Here is a 27,726-nt window from a genome sequence, read left to right as displayed (position 1 = left end):
GAGTTACAGGAGAACCTCAAATTCCCATTCTGTTAGGCTGTACGTAAAATCTACGTTTTAAATTCATTAAGGTCTTGAGTCCATTTCATTTGGTGATGGGGAATTATAACTGAATAATAAAAGTAAAGATAAGTTTTAGAAAACATCACTGTTGTTGTTGTTGTTGTAGTCTTCAGTCTGGAGACTGGTTTGATGCAGCTCTCCATGCTTCTCTATCCTGTGCTATCTTCTTGATCTCCCAGTACCTACTGCAACCTACATCCTTCTGAATCTGCTTAGTGTATTCATCTCTTGCTCTCCCTCTACGATTTTTACCCTCTACGCTGCCCTCCAATACTAAATTAGTGATCGCTTGATGCCTCAGAACATGTCCTACCAACTGATCCCTTCTTCTAGTCAAATTGTGCCACAAATTTCTCTTCTCCCCAATTCAATTCAATACCTCCTCATTAGCTATGTCATCTACCCATCTAATCTTCAGCATTCTTCTGTAGCACCACATTTCGAAAGCTTCTATTCTCTTCTTGTCCATACAAATTCTTTTACAAACGACTTCCTGACACTTAAATCTATACTCGATGTTAACAAATTTTTCTTCAGAAACGCTTTCCTTGCCATTGCCAGTCTATATTCTATATCCTCTCTACTTCGACCATCATCAGTTATTTTGCTCCCCAAATAGCAAAACTCCTTTACTACTTTAAGTGTCTCATTTCCTAAGCTAATTCCCTAAGCATCACGAGACTTAATTCGACTACACTACATTATTCTCGTTTTGCTTTTATTGCAAGACACTGTCCATTCAGTTCAACTGCTCTTCCAAGTCCTTTGCTATCTCTGACAGAATTACAATGTCGTCGGCGAGCCTCAAAGTTTTTATTTCTTCTCCATGGATTTTAATACCTACTCCGAATTTTTCTTTTGTTTCCTTTACTGCTTGCTCAATATACAGGTTGAATAACATCGGGGATAGGCTACAACCCTGTCTCACTCCCTTCCCAACAACTGCTTCCTTCTTATGCCCCTCGACTCTTATAACTGCCATATGGTTTCTGTGAAAATTGTAAATAGCCTTTCGCTCCCTGTATTTTACCCCTGCCACCTTCAGAATTTGAAAGAGATTATTCCAGTCAACATTGTCAAAAGCATTCTGTGAGTCTAGAAATGCTAGAAACGTAGGTTTGACTTTCCTTAATCTATCTTCTAAGATACGTCGTAGGGTCAGTATTGCCTCACGTGTTCCAATATTTCTACGGAATCCAAACTGATCTTCCCCAGAGTCGGCTTCTACCAGTTTTTCAATTCGTCTGCAAAGAATTCTTGTTAGTATTTTGGAGCCGTGACTTATTAAACTGATAGTTCGATAATTTTCACATCTGTCAACACCTGCTTTCTGGGATTGGAATTTTTATATTCTTCTTGAAGTCTGAGGATATTTCGCCTGTCTCATACATCTTGCTCACCAGATAGTAGAGTTTTGTCAGGGCTGGCTCTGCCAAGGCTGTCAGTAGTTCTAAAGGAATGTTGTCTACTCCCAGGGCCTTGTTTCGACTTAGGTCTTTCAGTGCTCTGTCGAACCCTTGACACAGTGTCATATCACTGTGTTCAGTTAATTGTTTGTGAAAGTATCTGTGTAATTATCGTTTGACACGACAGTGTTCTCCAAAACTTACTTATATCTTTAATTTTGTAGTTCATTTGCAGCTTTGCTTCACTAAAGAAAATAAGCACAAAATTTTAATTAATACCAAGCACAGATTTTATGTAACATCTGATATAACAGATGATATACAATATACGGCACCTCGAATTTACAGGGAATTCAGAAAATCCCGGTACAGACTTCTAGAACTCATAAAGGGGAGTGAGTGGATAATATTTTGAATAGAAACCCATGTTCATAGACGTATCAATTCCGTCCAACGACGGTTTCAGTTCAGATGGGTAATGCGTCCACTTCTGCTGAGGGAAAGAGAAAAGTCTCAGTGTTGCTTGTCCCGGTTTGCAGTACGGTAGAGAGGGTGACGTGTACTACATCAGACTTAACGTGCGCAACGTTTAATTTAAGAGACTCCTGTAGAGACAGTGAAAGATCTGCCTGCACGAGGTCCAACTGCTGCACTAGAAACAAGCGGGACGGGGAGTGTGTACCAGAAAATACGTGAAACAATGCTGGTGGTCGCGGATGGAGCCGCTGTTGTAAGGCGTCAGTACTGTTTTGTGTGTACAGTACGCTGGGTTCTTTTTCGTTCTGGAATAATGTAAAACACATCGTGTTTAATGTTAACACAAACAAATGTTATTAAGTGAGAAAAGGATGTTTCGCAATGTTTTCTTTTGAACTGTTACCTAATAACTGTACTGCGTCAGGCCGTATTAGATTCCTCAAGCAGAAGTGTAAGAGATAAATTTCTGAACTTATACCGTCATAGAACGGAAACGGTACATTTATGGATGTGGGTTTCTATTCAAAATATTATTACACACTCCCTTCTAAAACTCGTACAAGTTTGCAACGGGAATTTCCGAACACCCTGTACGTGTCTCTCTCAGTGGAGAAATGTCTCGCCAAAACTGTTTGATCAACTGTGTGTCACCGCTTTCGGTGGACGTGAGCGAAGTGTAGTGATATCAAGGTCTACGTGGAATAAGTTTATTTTAGTATTCAAGCTCCATTACGAACCTTCCTATACAACGGCATGGTGGAGGATGATGCGGGGGGGGGGAGGGGGGGGAGGGGGTGGTGAAGGTCCTCAAACCATCCTCCCTCCCTACCACCACCATCCACCTCTTGTGGTTTACTGATTACTCCACTACCGTCTATCCAGGTGTCGGTAGTTTCTGCGTCTGGGTGTGCCAAATGTGTGCGACAGACTCACAGCAATATTAGGTCACACAGAAGGAATGTGCAACTTATTTTTATTTTTGAACAATAAGCGGTTTTTCTGCGTTGATTTTCAAAGTCTGCATATTATTAACTATTTATGACGGTAGTATCTGTTCCCGAAAGAACAGTTCCCGTGGATGACCATGCAGCTTTGCTAGAAATGAAATGATAATTAAATAGACACCCTAGCTGCAAGCAGGCGTTGATGCACTTCATTGGGGACATGTTGAAAATGTGTGCCCCGACCGGGACTCGAACCCGGGATCTCCTGCTTACATGGCAGACGCTCTATCCATCTGAGCCACCGCGGGCACAGAGGATAGTGCGTCTGCAGGGACTTATCCCTTGCACGCTCCCCGTGAGATCCACATTCCCAACATGTCCACAACACTACATTCGTAGTGCGCCTAATAGATGTTTGCCCATCATACTCATTACTCGTGGCAGAGTAATCTACCAAGTCCCGTACGAGTTCGGGCATAGCGTGTGCGTTCGCACAAGAAGGTCAAAGGCCGTGAACCCATATTTTTAACTATATATGACGGTAGTATCTGTTCCCGAAAGAACAGTTACCGAACGCACACGCTATGCCCGAACTCGTACGGGACTTGGTAGATTAATCTGCCACGAGTAATGAGTATGATGGGCAAACATCTATTAGGCGCACTACGAATGTAGTGTTGTGGACATGTTGGGAATGTGGATCTCACGGGGAGCGTGCAAGGGATAAGTCCCTGCAGACGCACTATTCTCTGTGCCCGCGGTGGCTCAGATGGATAGAGCGTCTGCCATGTAAGCAGGAGATCCCGGGTTCGAGTACCGGTCGGGGCACACATTTTCAACATGTCCCCAATGAAGTGTATCAATGCCTACTTGCAGCTAGGGTGTCTATTTAATTATCTGCATATTACTTCAGATCTTTTTGAAGTATACGTTGTGCAGTCTGGAGGCGTTCGCTACAGGTGCTGACAGACTGAAAATTTGAGTCGGACCGTAGCGCCAGATCGGAGGCTCAGCTGGTAGACAGACACAGATTCGCATTTCAGTACTGCAATTTTTACCTCTGAGGGAGTGTTTCTTTATGCTTGTGTTTGCAGTTTTCAAAACATATCAGAACAACACCAGTGACTGTTAAGTGAGGGGTGAACAAAGAGTGGGGGTCGTATAATAGTGCCAATGGCGTCGTCTGCTTGAAGTTCTTTAATGTATCTTCTTGTTTTCTGTAAGATCTAGGAGGTGAAGATGAGTAATGAGTTACTTATAGCATAAGGACGTGTACTTTGAAACATTCCCGTTTAAATTCTTTATTGCGTTTTGTGTAATTTACCGAAACCGCCAAACAGTTAATTATTATGATTATATGACCGTGTGCTTAATGGATGAAAGGCTATCGGTTTTCCTGCTGTGCTTTGGGGGTATATCAACCGAGTGCGGCTGTTCTGAGACGGAATAGTTAATGATTGAAAGTTTGTCTATTATTAAGGACCACAAAGGTTGCGATGTACAAACTGATATATATTTCTTACTAACACACAAATTCTGAGGCAGTTGCTACCTTCGCCTTACACGTCTAATTACGGTTATATCTTTTTATTGGTTGCTGATTTTCAGTACTTCGTCACACGCAATGATGATGGTCAACATTCACAACAATCCTCACTGCAATCCATGGTTGTTGCTGGCCGACGCGGTTGACGCGAAACACGTAATTCGGCACTTGTCACTTTCTGTTTCATATCACTCGCGAATCGGTATTAGTGAGGGTCAACCCCACGACGATCAGGGGGACGTGCTCATTCGTCATACTCCGGTGAATTTTACCGTTTACAACTCACTCGACCACCATTCTTGCCCGTCTCTCCCGCACTAATGCGCACTCGACACTCATCTCGCTCGACACTCGTCTCACTGCCTCCTGCAGCGCTCGACAATCGACTCCTGTCTGCTATCGACCTGGGCGTCGGATACTAGCATATATGTTCGTGGGATCTCGGATCCCTTGCAACTTCTAGCTCTTATGACACTGGTCATTTCCACCTAGTTATAAGTCCCACAAAACAAGTCCTACCACACATTTCTGAAATGTTAAAATGATTTAGTTTCTATGGGTTCGTCGAAATCGTTATATTCCATAAATTTTCATGTGGTGCTTGTTGCGCAAGGACACTTGCTGCCGCTCGCTTGCATGCGTTAACATTAAATGCGCAGCTGATTCGTGGATTAGCAGTATTAAAAATTAGGTCAGTTTCCCCTTGCCGCTGATAGCCCAAGCCAACGATAGTGTCTGTATGAGTAAAACGAGCCAAGAAAAGCGTCGTTCTGACTGAAATCAGTGTCACGAAGTGGGAACGAAACTGCTCCAGACCTTACAAAACATTATGACAGAGAAACGGAATCGTTCCGTGTCGGATTCCACATGTGAGCGATCGGCACATCAGCTGTGCTCGCCACACGTGACCTTTCCACAAACAGCCGCATTCTTTTGCAAGTAATGCGGGCACTTAACTCAGCGTGGAAAATAGCCTACCCATTCCAACCTATTTACGTAAATTGAAACGCCACACAGATTGTCGACATCCTTTAAACTCTGGCTGCCGCCGAGTAGAAACGGTTGCTGGAAAACACTGCCAACGCACCCCACACACTACCCTACTGCGTCATACACTACTGGCCATTAAAATTGCTACACCAAGAAGAAATGCAGATGATAAACGGGTATTCATTTGACAAATATATTATACCAGAACTGACATGTGATTACATTTTCACGCAATTTGGGTGCATTGATCCTGAGAAATCAGTACCCAGAACAACCACCTCTGGTCGTTCAACGGCCTTGATACGCCTGGGCATTGAGTCAAACAGAGCTTGGATGGCGTTACAGGTACAGCTGCCCATGCAGCTTCAACACAATACCACAGTTCATCAAGGGTAGTGACTGGCGTATTGTGACGAGCCACTTGCTCGGCCACCATTGACAAGACGTTTTCAGTTGGTGAGAGATCTGGAGAATGTGGTGGTCAGGACCTGCAACATGCAGTCGTGCATTATCCTGCTGAAATGTAGGGTTTCGCAGGGATCGAATGAAGAGTAGAGCCACGGGTCGTAACACATCTGAAATGTAACGTCCACTGTTCAAAGTGCCGTCAATGCGAACAAGAGGTGACGGAGACGTGTAACCAATGGCACCCCATACCATCACTCCGGGTGATACACCAGTATGGCGATGACGAATACAGGTTTCCAATGTGCGTTCACCGCGATGTCGCCAAACACGGATGCGACCATCATGATGCTGTAAACAGAACCTGGATTCATCCGAAAAAATGACGTTTTGCCATTCGTCGTTGAGTACACCATCGCAGGCACTCCTGTCTGTGATGCAGCGTCAAGGGTAACCGCAGCCATGGTCTCCGAGCTGATAGTCCATGCTGCTGCAAACTTCGTCGAACTGTTCGTGCAGATGGTTGTTGTCTTGCAAACGTCCCCATCTTTTGACTCAGGGATCGAGACGTGGCTGCACGATCCGTTACAGCCATGCGGATAAGATGCCTGTCATCTCGACTGGTAGTGATACGAGGCCGTTGGGATGCAACACGGCGTTCCGTATTACCTTCCTGAACCCACCGATTCCATATTCGCCGGCCGGGGTGGCCGAGCGGTTCTAGGTGCTACAGTCTGGAACCGCGCGACCGGTACGGTCGCAGATTCGAATCCTGCCTCGGGCGTGGATGTGTGTGATGTCCTTAGATTAGTTAGGTTTAAGTAGTTCAAAGTTCTAGGGGACTGATGACCGGAGAAGTTTAGTCCCATAGTGCTCAGAGCCATTTGAACCATTTGATTCCATATTCTGCTAACAGTCATTGGATCTCGACCAACGTAAGCAACAATGTCGCTATACGATATACCGCAATCGCGATAGGCTACAATCCGACCTTTATCAAAGTCGGAAACGTGATGGAACGCATTTCTCCTGCTTACACGAGGCATCACAACAACGTTTCACCAGGCAACACCGGTCGACTGCTGTTTGTGTATGAGAAATCGGTTATAAACGTTCCGTATGTCAGCACGTTGTAGGTGTCGCTACCAGCGGCAACCTTGTGTGAATGCCCTGAAAAGCTAATTATTTGCATATCACTGCATCTTCTTCCTGTCGGTTAAATTTCGCGTCTGTAGCACGTTATCTTCGTTGTGTAGCAATTTTAATGGCCAGTAGTGTAGCATGAGGAAGCAACTGCTCGACAGTTGTGTTATGTGGACTGCGTGACACAGGCGAAATCTCTAACCAGGCCCTCATACCTGGCGGTAGACGCTATTCCCTACGCATCTTCACGTGCTCACTGAAATGAGCGACGCCACACGATCGACGGGCATACTGCCCAACGCATCTATGCAAAGCTTTACCGGATTTTCCCAGTGGTTTTCATTTCGCGGCCCATCGGAACTTACTTTCTGGACAACAGATACAACAGAGGATCCAGAATCGAACCTTGTGGTAAATCATGTCTGATTTCTCCAGATACTGAGTACCTACCGTTATGTGACTGATGTGGAACTGATGCGCCTTACTTTCTGTAATGAACAGATAAAAACCGCGAACCAGCAGTGCCTACTATTCCGTAATGTGATCGAAGGCCTTAGCCAAAATATCCCCAGTGCCAGTAACTCCTGATGTACTGATTTTGGCACCTCGTCTGTCACGGCAAGTATTGCCTGTTGAGCTGCCGGTGCTTTTTGACAGGACGTAAGTCGCCGGGCTGAGCAGAGCGGCCGCGGCGGTGACCCCGCGTGTCGCACGTGTCCTTGCACCGGCCGCTGACTCTGCCGGCTTTTGTGCGGACAGATCCGGCGCGAGGAATCGTTAGCGCTAGGATTTCACCCGGAACAAGTCCCGCCCACTCACCCCCACCGGCCACCGGTTCACCCCCGGCACTCACCCCCACCGGCCACCGGTTCACCCCCGGTTTTCCCAGTCTTTGTTCGTGGACTGGGCATCGTTTCAGTTGAGTTGACCCATGTGGTTTCCGCGTTCGGCTGCACGTTGCGGTAGAGCATTGTTCTTTTAGCCGATTTATTTAACATATTTCGCGTGTGAAGTGTTTTGCTTGTTAAAAGTGTTTCATCGTGTATTGCGTGTGAAATAGATTTACAATAGATTATGCAAACAGACATAATGTTCAGACTTTTTGGAGTGAATGTTAAATTAATATCTTCTTAGGTGTTAAATTTTGCCAGATAGTTAGAAGGCATGGTCTCAGCTGTGCCAGCTACTTCCACAGCAAACATAAGAGAAAACAAGTTAGCAATGAATTCTTTAAATACGAGAACTCAGTATTCACATGAACAGCCTATGAACAAACATGCTTCTATGCGAAAAAAAGCACCCAAAACTAAAACTGGAAAACCCTACCCTAAAAGAATAAATTGCTTGGAGAAAGTGGAACCACTCTATACTTGACACTTCAGTTTCAGAACTCAGACAATATATGTGAAACAAGCACCAATGTTCACTATACTTCCAAAGGGCATCAAAATTACTTTGCACCGCATGAAGGACGTTTTACATATGTGAAACACTGCAGCATGTATTTCCTCCATAGCTACTCCGTGACAAACAAACATATCATCATCATTATTATTTGTAAAAATGGTTTGAATGACATTTACGAAATTAATAAATCTATTGGTTAAAATCAGACAGGGCAGAGAATAACGATAGATTATTTTCCTGAAACGTTTTCAACTGCATATAGGACACTAATCACACAGAAACAGCCATAATTCTTTATAACCTTGTTTACAATGCGCAGGGATGGCATTGAAAGAATTTACAAGTTAAAATTCACCCATTACCCATACAAATACTAACGAAATATGACATTTAAGCAAATATCTTACTGCTTTCATTAAGCATATCTACTTTACGGTATTCTTATATTCTTTAATGTTCGTGAGCTACTATGAGGGCCTACATAAACAAAACGACTTTGACTTATATCTGTATAATGTTGATTTTAGACAGTAGAGTTATTCGACTGCTTCCGTGGTTTTACTACCAACATAACAGATTGAAGACCATTGTTTTCGCATCGTATGTTTGCTCTATTGTATCCCTCAAATGAACGTATTATAATAAGTGAGTTAGTTAATGAAAATTTGTCATTATTGCCCTTAAATAACATCACGTTATTTTTTTGTTTTCTCTTGCTGGCGATGCTTTCAATTCTCTATAAATATTTTTATTTCTTTATTAATACACATTCATATTATATTACTATCCAGAAAAACTTCAATTTCTTATCATTACTGAATTTCATCGCAGTCTAACGTGTGTTGGACTGAGACGATAGCAACTTCGCTGTAGCTTCCAGTTCGCGGAACTGGCGGCTGTTTAGGGGAGGGCCTTACACTACGGATAGGCATGGAGGGGGGTGAATGGGCGGGACTTGTTCCGGGTGAAATCCTAGCGCTAAGGGCACGTTCCGGCGCGCGGCTCTCGGCTTAGTTCCGCGCCGCGCACCGCCACGTGCAGCCCGCCCTCAGCAGACAGCCGCGGCCGCTGCCCACAGCACGGCGCCCGAGCGTGCCGGCGTTCATTCATTCGACACCAAGGGGCAAAACGAGCAGCGCCGGACTGAAATTAAATGATTCGTAAGGCGCTGATGGCCGGGAGTCCCCACCTGGGGAAGCTCGGCCGCCGAGTTGCTAGTCTTTTCTAGCTGTCGCCACACTGGGCGGCTTGCGTGTCGAAGATGAGGGAATCGAACCCGGGCCCGCTGCATGTGAGTCAGACGCGCTGAACACTCAGTTAAGGGGAGGACTGCACATTAACGTCGGGCTCTCCAGTGTATCTACATCTACATCTATACTCCGCAAGCCACCTGACGGTGTGTGGCAGAGGGTACCTTGAGTACCTCTATCGGTTCTTCCTTCTATTCCAGTCTCGTATTGTTCGTGGAAAGAAGGATTGTCGGTATGCCACTGTGTGGGCTCTAATCTCTCTGATTTTATACTCATGGTCTCTTCGCGAGACATATGTAGGAGGGAGCAATATACTGCTTGACTCCTCGGTGAAGGTGTGTTCTCGAAACTTCAACAAAAGCCCGTACCGAGCTTCTGAGCGTCTCTCCTGCAGAGTCTTCCACTGGAGTTTATCATCTCCGTAACGCTTTCCCTATTACTAAATGATCCTGTAACGAAACGCGCTGCTCTCCATTGGATCATCTCTATCTCTTCTATCGACCCTATCCGGTACGGATCCCACACTGCTGAGCGGTTTTCAAGGAGTGGGCGAACAAGTGTACTGTAACCTACTTCCTTTGTTTTCGGATTGCATTTCCTTAGGATTCTCCCAATGAATCTGGCATCTGCTTTACCGACGATCTACTTTATATGACCATTCCATTGTAAATCACTCCTAATACCTACTCCCAGATAATTTATGCAATTAACTGCTTCCAGTTGCTGACCTGCTATATTGTAGCTAAATGATAAGAGATCTTTCTTTCTATGTATTCGCAGCACATTACACTTGTCTACATTGAGATTCAATTGCCTTTCCCTGCACCATGCCTCAATTCGTTGCAGCTCCTCCTGCATTTCAGTACAATTTGTTACCTCACGATATACTACAGCATCATCCGCAAAAAGCCTCAGCGAACTTCCAATCTTATGCACAAGGTCATTTATATATATTGTGAATAGCAACGGTCCTACGACACTCCCCTGCGGTACACCTGAAATCACTCTTACTTCGGAAGACTTCTCTCCATTGAGAATGACATGTTGCATTCTGTTATCTAGGAACTCTTCAATCCAGTCACACAATTGGTCTGATAGTCCACAGGCTCTTACTTTGTTCATTAAACGACTGTGGGGAACTGAATCGAATACCTTGCGGAAGTCAAGAAACATGGCATCTACCTGGGAACCCGTGTCTATGGCCCTCTGAGTCTCATGGACGAATAGCGCGAGCTGGGTTTCACACAATCGTCTTTTTAAGTGGAATGACGCTCTAAAGCAGCGGTCCTCAAACATTTTTGCTCAAGAGCCAATACTGACATTGTGGAGCGGCATCGCAGGCCGCATATATGCCGATATTATTAACTGATAATCTAAGTAAATTAGTCTCTTACTAGTCCCCAATAGACTAGCTATAGTATGGGCACGATAGGTCGGCCGCCAGCCCCCGGGATTGGTTGTTAAATGTTGACACCATTCAGAAAAAATTCGCGTCGATTGTTCTCTGTTTCGTATTGCTGCCACCCTCAGCACCTGAGAGATGGGACAATGGTAATTGCTTGACAATCTGTTATATTGTGTGAAAGGATGATTAATTGATTAATAACAGTAAATGGGTTATGCGATACGAGACATGATCACAAATTTTTACTAAATGTTTTGAATTTCGTTTTTCTTCTACTCATTATGTTGTATTACAACACCCTTAATTTAATTTCACATTCTTTGATACAAATAAGTACTGCCTTCGAATAAGTCCGTACCTGTAATGTACGAGGGCTATTCGGAAAGTAAGGAACGATAGGTCGCGAAATGGAAAACACAGTGAAAATCAAAATGGATTTATTTGCAACAGTTAGCTACAACTTACAGCTACTTATCTCTATAGTCGCCGATCCAACATAGACGTCTGTCGTAGCGTTGTACCAACTTTCCAATACCCTAGTTATAGAAGGCAACCGCCAGTGCTTTTCGCCAATCCTCTACGCTGGCCTACAGCTCGTTGTCTGTGCCAAAATGTTGTCTTCATAGCCAGCGGTTCATGTGACCAGAGGTGAAACTCAGAGAGAGACAATTACGGGCTGTACTGTGGGTAATCAAACATTTCCAATTGAAAACGATGCAGGAGCATCTTCATTGCCCCTGCAGAATGCGACTGAGAATCGTCTTGAAGAAGAAAACGCACGGCAGTTATGTAATGTTGGCAGCATAGCTTCAGGCGAAATTTCTCACCACGCCCTCGTACTATTGTTCTAGGTATCTGTATGTGCTCCCTGTGTCCTCAGAACTAAAAAGAACGACGTAACGTGATCGACGGACATACTAGAGACACTGCACAACACACCTGTGCAAAACTACAACGGGTTTTCACCGTGGTTTCCATTTCGTGACTGATCGTTCCTTACTTTCCGAATAACCCTCGTACATTCACGAATCCATGTTATTACTGAGTAAAAATTTCTACCACAGTGGCTGATCGGTACTAATCGCGCACGCCAGTGAACTGTCAGAAGTGGAAGACAAACAGTAAAACATCCCCCTATTACATCCTCCAACCCCTCATTGGCCGCGCTACTTACGCCTCGGCCACCGAGGTAAGCGGCCAGCTTCAACTAGCTCGCGCACGAATTCACCAGCGTCAGTTAAAATTAAGCATATTACTGCCTCTATAAGTATTTTTGTTTGTTACTGAGCACGAAAACCACACACTTAAGAAGCTGCTAACGCTAGCTGACGTCTTAAGGTTCGACTGCTAGTTGCTAGATGCGTATTACTATAAAATACGGCTGAGAAGCGCAGGCACTACGAATATCTGATTTGGCCCGCATACGGATGGCGGGCCGCAGTTTGATGAACACAGCTTAAGTCATTCCACTCAGGGATGCTCCGATGTTGCTGATGTGACTAAATACTGATGCTTTCGTTTTGAAATGTATAGTATTGGCGTCGATACTTAGCCTTCGATAATTTCATAGGTTCGTTAGAAATAGCAGAGTATCCATACTGGAAGTATCGCAAGATGTTGGAGAAAGTAATAACTTTTCCCTGTTAGATTAGTCGGTACTTGTAAGTTGTATATTGAAGTATATAGTATGCAGAAAACAGAACATCACTAGTGGACATCATTTACCATGTGTTACCCAAACGAAACTACAGTCGTCCGCCCATAACCCACAGTTGTTGCTCTGGGTGAAGACTCTCTGGAACTACAATGTATGAAATAATGGTTCACTTTATTACAGCCGGCCGGAGTGGCCGATCGGTTCTAGGCGCAACAGTCTGGAACCGCGCGACCGCTACGGTAGCAGGTTCGAATCCTGCCTCGGGCATGGATGTGTGTGGTGTCCTTAGGTTAGTTAGGTTTAAGTAGTTCTAAGTTCTAGGGGACTGATGACCTCAGAAGTTAAGTCCCATAGTGCTCAGAGCCATTTGAACCATTTTGAACTTTATTACACGAATAAATATAAAGAGTTAGTAAACTTCATACAGTCCTTTGCCAGAGGAGTATTGGAATATTTACAACTGCCATTCGGTATTAAAGGATACCTTGATGAATACATTCACACACTCTTGTTCTGCAGTACAGTGTTCAACATTTACAAAAGTACATTTCCAGCTGTTATTTGAATAAGTCTTCAGTCCTACTCGACGATGTTGAGTGCTTCAGCTGTGGTCACGATCTGCGGCAGCACACTTCTACGCTCGGCTCTATATTGACTTCCGTGCGAGGGCGTTCCTGGGCTGAGAGAGGGGGCGTGTCTTCTTTAGCCTCGCCCATTCGTCACTGCAGATTGCAGCGAGACATCGCTAATATCTTTGGTAGCGATGCACGTTGCCGCCTATTGTGTGTCACCGCGATCATTGGACAATACTACACCATATGCTGTCTCAAAGAGACATTTTAGATTTAAGCATAATCTTTTTTTTTTTTTTTTTTTTTCTATAGTGATGAATTCGAAGAGTGATTGGGAGTAACTAAGTTGGGAGCAGATCTGTCCTGTTCTTGTCCTTCCAACTTCCTATTCATTTTTTCGTAGGTCTCACATTTGACATCCTCCAAAATTTGGTACTTGTACTGTAGTCGTGGCCTGCTTTTTGTTGTTATATACAGAGAGTTGTAGCGAAATGCAGGATGACCCACAGAGGATGGAGACTTGGTGTACGGGTTATTAGTTGACCTGCAACGTAAACGAATGTAACGCATTGTGCATGAAGAAGCTGAAATACCCATTATTGTATGATTTCACGGTTCAGGATGAATATTGATTTCCTTAAATATCTAGGAGTTTACGTACAGCGCGATTTATAAAGTGGAACGACCACATAAAACAAAACGCAAGTAAGTCAGATCACAGACTGATATTCATTTCAAGAATCTTCAGGAAATGTTGTACGTCGACAAATGAGGTAGCTTACAAAATCGTCGTTCGGGCAGTACTTGTCAGTTTGGGTCCCGTACCAGATGGGATTGATAGAGGAAATAGCGAAGATACAAAGAAAAGCAGCACATTTCGTTACAGTTTCATTTAGTAAGCGCGAAGCTGCTTAGAGGCGCTCATTCGACTCCATTTGTGGACGGTGCGAGAGAGATGTTGCGCATCACGGTTAGCTTATTGTTAAAATTTCAAGAGCGAACTTTCCTAGAAGAGTCAGTTGTAGGGTATTGTACCATAATGGAAGCAAAGTAGAGGATGTTGTTAAGGGTGCACACATGAATTAATACGGTTCTTTATTTACGAGAGGCTGCTACTTAACTTGAATGGAATCCATGTTCGTGGTACAAGCTCATCAGCAATAGTCCTCTTGCAGACAATATCCGTAATCTTGCTATTACACTAGTCTGGCCGCTATGCATTGTTGTAGCCCGAGATGAAGTACACCCGCACTGTGATCGAACTGGCAGCCGCCAAACTGGAGAGTGAGTTAGTGACTGAGGCCCTCCGGTCAGCGTCGGCAGCCTCAACACTTGCTGTCGAGAGGGCGTTGGCTGTACGTTGGTTGTCGGCGTGTCTCTGGGTCCTCTCATGATATGCGCACTTGATGCAGCGCCTACTATCCATCTCCCCGCTACATCTTTGCCAACCAGTATGCTGGTGACAGCTTACGCTAGCACATCAATGAATGCGTTGATTTTTCCTGTGAGTATCTCGCGAAAAGCTATGAAGGTGAAATTAGAGCTAACAAGGGGACCCTCCCTACTGTAAATCACGGATTTTGATGCGCTTCAAATATCTTGTAGAGGTACGTAACCCTGATTACCTGGCTATCCGATTTTTTAGCGACGGGTCTTCCTTTTTGAGAAAATCAATTTTGAAGTTCATTGCGGGGTTTGTATATCTGTAACATTATATAGATTTCGAACAAACCAGCGTAGCGCAGCAGGAAAGGATCACGCCTACCGCACTGGAGGTACCGTGTTCGAATCCTGATTGTACACATTTTTTTTTAAATCGACCGAATTGTTCAGTTTTATTTCAAAGAATATCAATAAACAGTGTAAGGTGTGCGAAATTATAAAGATGTATTAAGTTATTAATTTTTTCTAATATTCATTCCGTTTGTGGTTCGCAGTTGGAGTTGCAAATGTTTGTACAACGGTGGCTTCTTGTATTACCTGAAATCGATCTCTACCCATTATCGTCCCCTCTCCAGTGAATACCGTTAGCCGTCACGGGAACCCCAGCTCCTAGGCCAATGAGGATGAGAGTTGCATTCCTTTACGTTCGCATCTAACTACAGCGTCAGTTGCTCGCAAAATGTCTCTCGTGCCGTGTGTTAGAAAAATTCTGTGAAATGGAAGAAGCAAGTGTTTCTGCAGTAGTGCAGCCAGAAGTAGATCCACAAGTAGAAGAGTTGAATGAAGAATCAAAAGGCGAAATCACAAATGCCGTTAAATACGCCGAAAATGAACTCCGCGATTTGAATCTCGTAACGAATACGCCACCTAGAGTTATCTCTGTCAATTCCGTTGCAATTGTCGATCAGATATGTATCGCAATACAGGATCTCTTGCCGAAAGACAGATCATTATTAATGATGAATTGATATATTTCAACGAAGAAGATGAATTGGGAGTATATGATGCGAACGAGAAACGGAATCAATATTTGAAAAAAATTAATAAATGAATATATCTTCATAATTTCGGTCACTTTACACTGTTTGTTGATATTATTTGAAATGAAATTGTAAAATTCGCTCGATTTTTAAAGAAAAAAAGCACACGAGCAGGATTCGAACACAGTACCTCCAGTGCGGTAGCCGTGAACCTTTACCGCTGTGCTACGCTGGCTTGCTCGGAACATATGTAATGTTACAGATATTCCGGGTGATCAAAAAGTCAGTATAAATTTGAAAACTTAATAAACCACCGAATAATGTAGATAGAGAGGAAAAATTGACACATATACTTGGAATGACATGGAGTTTTATTAGAACAAAAAAAAGTTCACAAACTGTCCGACAGGTGGCGCTGGTCAGCAAAACGTCAGTGACTGCGCATCACAGTCTTGTATAAAAGGAGCTGTAATGAGAGAGAGAATCAGATATATTGAGCATTTCCTGTAAAGAACATCATCTTTGCTTTGTCTTACTTTGTTATTCTAATTATTGCTATTCTCAGCAGATGAAGCGCCATCTGTCGGACATTTTTTGAACTTTTGTATTTTTTTGGTTCTAATAAAACCCCATGTCATTCCAATCATGTGTGCCAATTTGTATCTCTCTATCTACATTATTCCGTGATTTATTCAGTTTTCAAATTTATACTGACTTTTTGATCACCCGGTACATATAGCGCATTGAATTTCAAAATCGATTTTCTCAAAAACCAAGTCCCGTCGCTAAAAAACCGGATAGCCAGGTACTCAGGGTAAGTGCCTCTACCACAAATTTGAAGCGCATCAAAATCCGTGATTTACGGTATGGAGGGGTCCCCCTTGTAAGCAGCAATAGACTGCAACAGGAGAGGCGGTAAGTGACGGTGGTACTGTTCGTATCCTCTGGCACACTCCTTAAGGGGGGGTAGGGCGTCAAACGGGCCGACTTGGAGCAGGAGAGGCACCACAGGACATTTTAATTTGCACTGTCTATACTCTTACAAATAAATTCAAAAAACTGTCAGCATGACCAGGAAGGATTCAGAATCCACACTCATAGCAGTGGAAGTTCGAAAACATAACGAAGTAATTTTTTTTTACATGTGAAATTTCATCATTTTTTTTCACTTACTAATGGCAGCATTTGTTCCTGTATGTACACTTTTCTTCATAAGTAAGAGAGATTGTTCGATGAATTTTGCACAGCATACAAACCACACTTAAATGTGTATGAAACTCTAGAATTTTCCAAATCTATTAAAAACTGTGTTAAAAATTGAGGTAATTAACTATAAAATTGGTGTTTTTCCTAAACATGAAGTTTAAAATACAACAGCTCATTCGTTTTTTCATAAATTAAATAAATTCTAGAGTTTCATACACCTGTAAGTATGGTATGTATGCTGCGCAAAATTCATCGAAGAATCTCTCTAACTTGTGAAGAAAAGTGTACCTATAGCAACAAATGCAGCCGGTAGTAAGTGATAATATAATGAAATTTCGCACCTAAAAAAGAAAATTATTTTGTTATGTTTCAGAACTTCCACTGCAATGAGTGTGAATCCTGAATCCTTCCTGGTGATGCTGAGAAAGTTCTATGAACTTATTTGTAAAAGTATAGACACTGGAAATAAAATGTCGTGTGATACCTCTCCTGCTCCAAGTCGGCCTGTTTGACGTCCTACCCCCTTCAAGTGGCTTGCGGAGCATAGACGTAGGTTTACAATGAATTCCGGATGGATGACATGGTTTCCTTCTCTTTTTTTGCGGCAGAGTGTTTGTGAACTGAATAATAACCCGAGTAATACTGGAGTATGAACTGCCAGGCTGAGTAAAGTTGTGTGTTGTGGTGTGCGTACTGTAAGATCTTTGGTACACACACCATCAGATTATTTGACTTGTCGCTCTAACGAATTAGGCGAGTGTCAGCAATATGTCTCGTGGTCTTACCGTGGCGTGTTTATCTTCTGCCGTTAGGTCAGACAATAGATATGCCACTTGCACGCTTAGAGTAGCAGGTTGACGGTGACCAACTTCAAACAGAACTTGAATAATTTTCACACACATTTATTAAAATAATGAAAAGCATAGACATTACGTAACTTGATTCTGGATGCTATTTGCAATTGACAATCTGAAGTTCCTTTGGTCTTGGTACGTTAATGTTATTCTCACATATCTCTGATACTCGACAAAGTGTCTATACATTTATCTTCATGGCTATGTACAGGAATATACTGGTACAGACTGTTGCAGACAAATGCAGGCTGACTAATCGGAGGTCTGTACACTCGTTTATTATCTCGCGCGTTCAGGTATCACTGCGCGAGTGTGATCCGTGAGGAGAAAAGGTTCTACGTTAGCAGCAATCTTATTGGCTGCGTTACATATTAATACGCGGATCGGCGGAAGCAGAATTTGGTCCGTCTCTAAGGCAGCGCCATCTCGTAGTGCGGAGAAGGACGAGCGCTGCGCCTGCGCTGTTGTGCTTAGCGGGGCGCGCTCTAGTGGGAAAGTTGTGTACGCGCTGACTACGCGGAACTATGTACACAACATGCAATAAATCGAGATTGCTTTCCTCGTCTAGGCTGCCCCCATTGCGAAGCGTCGGCCGCGTGCCTGCGGTGTAGCATTATTGGCGGGAGCCGGCGACGGGCTGAGTGGTGGGCTGGGACAGGTAGCGCACACGCCCGTGTTCGCACGGGAGGTCCGGCAGCTGCTGCGCGGCGCAGGAAGGAAACCCGAGACGCGGGGCGGAGCGGAACAGGACGCGGGACACGCCCGCAGCCCGGCCGTTACGACCTTCTGCCGAACCTGTTCGTCCCTCCCTCTTTCTGTCCTCACGCGCCGGACACTAAAGCGAAAACCGACAACAACATTGCATCCACGCGTTTCTCGGTGTAAATTGTGTCGTACACCAAAGGTCTGTAGTAGCAAAGGCGTCGACAAGTTAGACTTGTAAGAAGCTTTCTGTGGTAATGCACTGCACCCACGAAGAAGTCCGCCGGTTCTAAACTACACTACTGGCCATTAAAGTTGCTACACCACGAAGATGACGTGCTACAGACGCGAAATTTAACCGACAGGAAGGAGATACTGTGATATGCAAATGATTAGCTTTTCAGAGCATTCACACAAGGTTGGTGCCGGTGGCGACACCTACAACGTGCTGACATGAGGAAAGTTTCCAACCCGTTTCTCATGCACAAACGACAGTTGACTGGCGTTGCCTCGTAAAACGTTGTTGTGATGCCTCGTGTAAGGAGGAGAAATGTGTACCATCACGTTTCCGACTTTGATTAAGGTCGGATTGTGGCCTATCGCGATTGCGGTTTATCGTATCGCGACATTGCTGCTCGCGTTTGTCGAGATCCAATGACTGTTAGCAGAATATGGAATCGGTGGGTTCAGGAGGGTAATACGGAACGCCGTACAGGGTCCCAACGGCCTCGTATCACTAGGTCGAGATGACGGGCATCTTATCTGCATGGCTGTAACGGATCGTGCAGCCACGTCTCGATCCCTGAGTCAACAGATGGGGACGTTTGCAAGACAACAACCATCTGCACGAACGGTTCGACGACGTTTGCAGCAGCATGGACTATCAGCTCGGTGACCATGGCTGCGGTTACCCTTGACGCTGCATCACAGACAGGAGCGCTGCGATGGTGTACTCAACGACGAACCTGGGTGCACGAATGGCAAAACGTCATTTTTTCGGATGAATCCAGATTCTGTTTACAGCATCATGATGGTCGCATCTGTGTTTGGCGACATCGCGGTGAACGAACATTGGAAGCGTGTATTCGTCATCGCCATACTTCGTATCACCCGGCCTGATGGTATCGGGTGGCGTTGGTTACACGTCTCGGTCACCTCTTGTTCGCATTGACGGCACTTTGAACAGTCGACGTTACATTTCAGATTTGTTACGACCCGTCGCTCTACCCTTCATTCGATCCTTGCGAAACCCTACATTTCAGCAGGATAATGCACGTCCGCACGTTGTAGGTCCTGTACTGCCCTTTCTGGATATAGAAAATGTTCGACTACTGCCCTGGCCGGCCGTAGTGGCCGAGCGGTTGTAGGCGCAGATTCGAATCCTGCCTGGGGCATGGATACGTGTGGTGTCCTTAGGTTAGTTAGGTTTAAGTAGTTCTAAGTTCTAGGGGACTGGTGACCTCAGCAGTTAAGTCCCATAGTGCTCAGAGCTATTTGAACCATTTTGCTGCCCTGGCCAGCACATTCTCCAGATCTCTCGCCAATTGAAAACGTCTGGTCAACTGTGGCCGAGTAACTGGCTCGTCACAATACGCCAGTGACTACTCTTTATGAACTGTGGTATCGTGTTGAAGCTGCATGGGCAGCTATACATGCCATCCAAGCTCTGTTTGACTCAATGCCCTGGTGAATCAAGGCCGTTATTACGGGCAGAGGTGGTTGTTCTGGATACTGATTTCTCGGGATCTATGCATCCAAATTGCGTGAAAACGTAATCACATGTCAGTTCCAGTATAATACATTTGTCCAATGAATACCCGTTTATCATCTGCATTTCTTCTTGGTGTAGCAAATTTAACGGCCTGTACTGTACCTTTCTTCGGCGATCACAGTTGGTAGCACTGCGCCGCCACAAAGCAGTCGCTGCCGCGGTCACAGCGTGTGGAGGCGAGATTGTGCAGTCTGTCTGAGCTAATCGTGTGGTCAGCTGCCTGTAGCGAGTATGATAGCAAATAGCCTACTACTTGGAACGTAATTTCTCCTCTCCCCTTCCTCACAGCGTGCGCCGAGCGTTCTTTTCTTCAGGTGTGGTCATTACGGAAATTATCGTGGTAGAGACGACGCAGTAGCTTGGCGAATACTTACCTCCACACCTGCCTACTTCTCATCTGCGGTCACGCAATAAGAGAAGAGCTACGGAAGCGGCGGCCAGAAGGCCGCGCGGGCAGTGAGGGCGATTCGAAGCGGGAGATTAACGCGCCCGTCCAGGCGTGGCGGGTTCTGTAAGGAAACCCAGCAGCCAAGGCCGCGGCAGGCAACTGGTCCAGGGCGCGGGAAGGCCCACCTCAACTCGGTGCGTGCGCACCGGTACGCGACTGGGTGGAAAGGGGTAGGCAGAGAGATGTAAGCAGATACACACTACTGGCCATTAAAATTGCTACACCAAGAAGAAATGCAGATGTTAAACGGGTATTCATTGGACAAATATATTATACTAAAACTGACATGTGATTACATTTTCCCGCAATTTGGGTGCATTGATCCTGAGAAATCAGTACCCAGAACAACCACCTCTACCCGTAATAACGGCCTTGATGCGCCTGGGCATTGAGTCAAACAGAGCTTGGATGGCGTGTACGGGTACAGCTGCCCATGCAGCTTCAACACCATACCACAGGTCATCACGAGTAGTGACTGGCTTATTGTGACGAGCCAGTTGCTCGGCCACCATTGACCAGACGTTTTCAATTGGTGAGAGATCTGGAGAATATGCTGGCCAAGGCAGCAGTCGAACATTTTCTGTATCCAGAAAGGCCCGTACGGGACCTGCAACATGCGGTCGTGCATTATCCTGGTGAAATTTAGGGTTTCGCAGGGATCGAATGAGGGGTAGAGCCACGGGTCGTAACACATCTGGAATGTAACGTCCTATGTTCAAAGTGCCGTCAATGGGAACAAGAGGTGACCGAGACGTGTAACCAATGGGACCCCATACCATCACGCCAGGTGATACGCCAGTATGGCGATGACGAATACGTGCTTCCAATGTGCGTTCGCCGCGATGTCGCCAAACACGGATGCGAGCATCATCATGCTGTAAACAGTACACCATCGCAGGCGCTCCTGTCTGTGATACAGCGTCAAGAGTAACCGCAGCCATGGTCTCCGAGCTGACAGTCCATGCTGCTGCAAGCGTCGTTGAACTGTTCGTGCAGATGGTTGTTGTCTTGCAAACGTCTCCATCTGTTTACTGAGGGATCGCGAAGTGGCTGCACGATCCGTTACAGCCATGCGGATAAGATGCCTGTTGTGTCGACTGCTAGTCATACGAGGCCGTTGGGATCCAGCACGGCGTTCCGTATTACCCTCCTGAATCCACCGATTCCATATTCCGCTAACAGTCATTGGATATCGACCAACGCGAGCAGCAATGCCGTGATACGATAAACTGCAATCGCGACAGGCTACAATCCGATCTTTATCAAAGCCGGAAACGTGATGGTAGGCATCACAACAACGTTTCACCAGGCAATGCCGGTCAACTGCTGTTTGTGTGTGAGAAATCGGTTGGAAACTTTCCTCATGTCAGCACTTTGTAGGTGTCGCCACCGGCGCCAACCTTGTGTGAATGCTCTGAAAAGCTAATCATTTGCATATCACAGCATCTCCTTCCTGTCGGTGAAATTTCGCGTCTGTAGCACGTCATCTTCGTGGTGTAGCAATTTTAATCGCCATTAGTGTACGTTTTTCACTTGTGTATGTTTACTAGAGATGCATGGCACTAGCAAATGGCACAACTCTTCCCAAAGATTTCTTCTGGTGGCTCACTAATGAGTCCTCTTATATGATCGAATCTTTTTTCGACTATTTGAGAAAACGCTATTTAATTGAAAAGTGACATGGTGACACCAGTGCTGTTTATATAAATGATGAATTAGTATTCAAAAATACCAGTGGAGTTCAAAATGTTTCAAATGGCTCTGAGCACTATGGGACTTAACTTCTGAGGTCATCAGTCCCATAGAACTTAGAACTACTTAAACCTAACTAACATAAGGACATCACTCACACCCATGTGCGATGCAGGATTCGAACCTGCGACCGTAGCGGTCGCGCGGTTCCAGATTGTAGCGCCTAGAACCTATCGGCCACTGCGTCCGGCGGAGTTCAAGTAATGCAACACTTTTTTCCCCAACCGACTTCGGTTGAAAAAATGAGGAATTTGCTGTGGAACATCTTACAATATTTCCACTTTAGCCCCTGTAGTTTCGTGGAGTTCATATAGGTGGGGTCTGCAACGGAGGTCTGTTCCAAGCAGAGGGCTGACATCGAGTTTCTTTTCGCGGGAAACCAGAGCACCAGAGATGTTCGTAGACGCTTGCAGAATGTCTGCGGAGGCCTGGCAGTAAACAAAAGCCCGGTGAGTGGTTGAGCGAGGCGTCTGTCAGTGAGGACAGACGCACACAGCAGCGACTCCTGCGTGAAAATGTAATCACATTTCAGTGCTAGTATAATATATTTGGCCAATGAATGCATGTTTATGATCTGCATTTCTCCTTGGTGTAGCAATTTTAATCGCCAGTAGTGTAATATCTGAAATTTTTCTGTTTGCTAACTTTGTACACAGTTTCACAGCTCTTAGGAATGCCAGTTGGACGCTTGAAGACTCGGTTAACTACGAAGTAGCCTGTGTGCTTGCATGCGCACGAGGACTGGTGTGCGCCGGTCGCGTGTTCAATGGAGTCCTCGGAGAGACGCGAGGTCGCTGGGCGGCCGGCCCGGAGGCCATCCGGGTCGCGGCGGGAGGCGCACGGCCACCACGGCGATCGGGTCGCGCCTAAGAATAACAATGAGCGCATTGCCGACCTGCCGGCCGATAGGCGCCTGGCGACCCGCGCGTGGGCGGGGCCTGGCTGCTGCTGCTGCCCCCTACCCCCTCCCGTAACGTGCAGCATCTGCATTCAGACGACGCCGTTGGGCCGCGGAGCCGCTGCCACAGTCCTTTGTGGCGTCTCGCGCTCAGGTACCCTGCGATCGCGGCGTGCCCGTCTACTTCGTGGCCGCCGTATGACTCACCGCACTGTTTCATTGCCACTTTTGTTCCTCTTCTTCTTTTGCACTGTGGTCAGACTGACGTGCAGAAGAAGTTTTAATCCGTCCCTTTCACTCTCTTTTGATGTGCGTTTTTCTCGAAGGCCAGTTGTACCTCGTTCTATACCTCACCGATTCGGGACGATATAGAGCAAGACTGTTCACCGATTTGCTCGTTCGAGCTGGCTCGCGCTCACGCCATGGCCGTGGTAACCGGTTGGCTCCAGGTGACTGTTGCTAGGCGAAAGGGAGGGGAGCGAAGGGTAATCGCAGCAAGGCAGCTCGGGACGAGAAACTATTGTCAACGAATCTATTCTGCGACTGCTAATGTTAGTTGTACGGAGATGTATTGATGATGAGGTCCCATACTCCGAGGAGCGTAGGGGACGATGCGGAAGACCCGCACCGCCGCCTAGGCAAGGTCCGACCGTAATGGGGATGAATGATGATGATGAAGACGACACAACAACATCCAGTCATCTCGAGGCAGGAAAAATCCCTGACCCCGCCGGGAATCGAACCCGCGACCCTGTGCGCGGGAAGTGAGAACGCTACCGCAAGACCACGAGCTGCGGACGTCGGAGATGTATAGCTACGCTGTAAATAATTAATGCCTTTAATGGCAGTTTGATTTCCCAAGAGTGCTGCACTGTTGCGAAATTACAATGGAACGAAATTTACATGTCTTTTAATTGAGGAGGCGAGGAACGTGGAACAGTTAAGTGCGAAGTCGGCCGGTGTGGCCGAGCGGTTCTAGGCGCTTCAGTCTGGAACCGCGCGACCGCTACGGTCGCAGGTTCGAATCCTGTCTCGGGCATGGATGTGTGTGATGTCCTTAGGTTAGTTAGGTTTAAGTAGTTCTAAGTTGTAGGTGACTGATGACCTCAGATGTTAAGTCCCATAGTGCTCAGAGCCATTTGAACCAAGCCAAGTTAAGTGGGAAACGATATTTCTTACGACTCTTATAGCCTCATGATGAATGTCGTTTCCGGATGAAGTTAATATTGACATCAGCTTCATTTTAGTGACTATTTTACTCACACGTAAAACATAAAAATATTGGACGCCAATGAACTCTACTCATTTTACTTTTCACCAAAGTATCAGTGTCTGGTACTGCTTTTCCAGCACTGCAAATTCGAAGATAAGCTTTTAAGTTGCAGACTGTGAGCGAGCTTCTGTGGGTAGATTTCATTCTCTCCGCTGGGGAAAAAGTTGTTTGCGTAAGTATGTCGGTCCAAACATCGGCATATGATAGCTGCAGGCTTGTAGGAGACTACAAGACTTGATTTATTACCAAATTTATTACGCAACTGCCTTTGACACTGCACGTCTATAAGTTATAACTGTTGCTATTCATCCTGTAGTGACGTCTTCTGCACTGATGTTTGTGTATCTGACCTTTACTTGAAGTTCGTACTGCTACCATAACGCTGCTTTTCACCGATTTATCAAGAGCTACACTCCACTTTAGGCATAGCACCATAGGCTGGCGTCTAAGGCTACGACAGACGTGGCAGTCGGTCAATCGTCTGAAGAGAGTGCAAGGTTACGCAAGTTCCCCTGCGCTACGTAATGACGTCTGACCGATGCACTTTACCGCACAGCGCACACTACGCTGGCGGCGAGCAAGCGTGAGGACTCGTGGCCGCCTAGCCACTTCGCAGTTTTCTGTGCCTAACGCGTCGTCTCCGTCTGCTGGAGAGATCATTAGACAAAGAGCAGTTTCAAACGAGCTCAGCAAGCCGAACTGTTTACATGCATGCGCGCAACGGTAGGGTCGTGACGTCATCAGATCGCTGTCTAACATCGCGGAGCCGTGTCGACGTCTATTACGAAACTTGAAGTGAGCAAGAGTTGATGTCGTTTGCTTTATTTAGGACTAAAGCTCAAAATTCGTCAAATTTCAGTCCTCCTTCTTTTCCGTTACAGTTGTTTTGTGCTCTTGAATTTCTGTGGCTTTTTTCTATAGCCTAGCGTAGTACTGATTCGATTTTATTCGCTTTATTCAGCACTAAGGCCAGAAATTTGTCAGATTTCAATCCTTCTTCTTTTCCGTTACGGTTATTTTGTGCTTTTGAATTTATATTGCTTTTCTAGGCGTCCTAGTATAGTAATGTTTCGATTTTGATAAAGCCATTATATCAGAGAAACTAATCTGGTGGTTGCCTGGTCCCAGTGCGTGACCTGCTACTGCCGTTTTATCCGAGGTTCCCAGACGACAACTGATCTTGTGTTTCTTCAGTTGGATGTTGCTTTTTTTTCGGGAGAAACGGCTACTCCGACAAACAGATAAATAGAGCAGTACATCCCAAAACATCTGGAGGTTCTTTTGAAAATGAACCCAGATAGGAAAGTTTACATACCGCCTGCACTTGCTACAGCAGGAGTACATAGACTCGCTCGTAGATGCGGGGAGCATCAACTCCTGGCTTAAGGAATACAAAGATACGTGAATGAATCGGCTACCTTGCCTGATTTTGAAACTGCTCTCTGAATGTTCATAATCGCTAACTATGTCTTCAGCATTAGGAGCCGAAACACTGGGTACGGGAACACGCCTCGGACCACTGTATGCGGCCCATAAAATGAAATTCGTCAACGACGCAATTACCGGTCGTGAAAGCTTGCATTCTATCATCTAGAGAGCATTCACAACTTGGAGTGAAGTAAGAAATTTATAAGATTTCGAAGAGGGCTGTGTGATTCACGTGACAGGTTTGCTTAACCCCTCGGAAGACCTACATAATACGCTCGCTGTTTTCCAAAAACAAAAGTACCAAGATGCAACAAGTCACATAATAGCTCCTGCCGCATACATTTCCCGTGCTGACTATGAGGATAAAATTCACTTAATTGAGGAACAACCTATCATCGCACAGGTAGAATGCAGACAAGGAATCCTCTAAAATGTACTACCTATCACTTTCTACGCTGTCATCTAGTAACGTCTCCAGAGTCCTCCTCAGTGGGGCTGATGCCGACGTAATGAAGATAATTGCTCTCGGTATGACTCAGCTGCTTGTACGCGTGGCGTGGCGAAACTCTACTTCAGTTACGCTATCACTCAAATTTCTCATACCGTCTCCTTTCGTATGTCTTAGAAGTCACCTAGAAGAAATAAAATGTTGTGAAATGTAACTTTATACTCGAGGTAAGGTATCTGAATTTGAAAACTTTGCATTGTTGTTGCGGTGCTACACTATTCGTTCCGTTTTAATGAATAAAAGTGTCGGTTTCGTTATGACGTCGTTGTCTTTCTCATAGTGTTGAACTAAAACAAAGCTCTCGCGTTTCCAGCAGACTGAGTTCGTCGAAAAGGCTCGACGTTTCGATGGGTCTCCCATCATCTTATGTCGATTTACGCGCTGAAAGTAACAGGTGAAATCGTTTTACAAATGCTAGTCATTTTTTGAATTTGTACTGCAGTATAATTTTCTTGGATGACCTTAGTGTCATCATAATGGCGTCCTTTTACTGCCAATTTCAATTTGGGGAACAACAAGAAGTCGGTTGGGGCCAAATCCGGCGAATATAGTGGGTGATACAGGGCTGTGATCCATTTGTTGACAAAAAATTCGTGCGCAGTTGAAAGTCGCGAGCTCTATCTTCTTATCTCGTGTTTTCTACTGAAAATCTCGTACTTGTACTCTTTCAACTTTACTATTACAGAGATCGCCTAAACTTTATTATTTTTTTAATTGGCCCTGTGCGCAACAAATAACTTACTTGGTCTTTCTGCTGCCACTGCTTGATATGCTGCATTCCATTATCCAACAAAAACATTAAAAACCCATTATTCATGCTGAGTGCAATGCATGTTCTGTATGGCGGCTCCTGCTGTTGCTGCGGCTGCTTACTACAACTACATATGATTCAAGAGAAAGGGTTTGGTCAAATCTAAAATCGATAAATGATAATCCAAACAAGTAATTCCTTTTTTAAAAAACTATATTCTGAAAGCGATTCTTTCTCATTCAATTAACAAAACGCTAGAAGCTCTTTGAACAATCGCTTCGTATGTAACTCTGCCTCCAGTGGCATTAAAGCAATATTACAAATTAATCAAACTCTTGAGACAGACTGAAATACTTCTCAATTAAATACATAGTGAAACAATTCCCTGACAATTATAAAAGAAATCAATGACAAAAATCAATACTTAATTTATTCGCCTAACAATCG

General features: G+C 45.1%; 1 non-coding gene across 1 annotated transcript; it reads right to left on the bottom strand.

Annotated features, from left to right (window-relative positions):
• Positions 1–3,124: 3,124 nt before the first annotated feature.
• Positions 3,125–3,199, bottom strand: Trnat-ugu. Its single transcript has one exon. It is a non-coding gene; the product is annotated as a tRNA-Thr (tRNA).
• Positions 3,200–27,726: the final 24,527 nt, after the last annotated feature.

The sequence above is a fragment of the Schistocerca americana genome, chromosome 4, assembly GCF_021461395.2.
Source record: "Schistocerca americana isolate TAMUIC-IGC-003095 chromosome 4, iqSchAmer2.1, whole genome shotgun sequence".
In the NCBI taxonomy this organism is placed as follows: Eukaryota; Metazoa; Arthropoda; class Insecta; order Orthoptera; family Acrididae; genus Schistocerca; species Schistocerca americana.
Note: the sequence above shows the minus strand (reverse complement) of the source record. Positions and strands in the feature narration are given on the sequence as shown.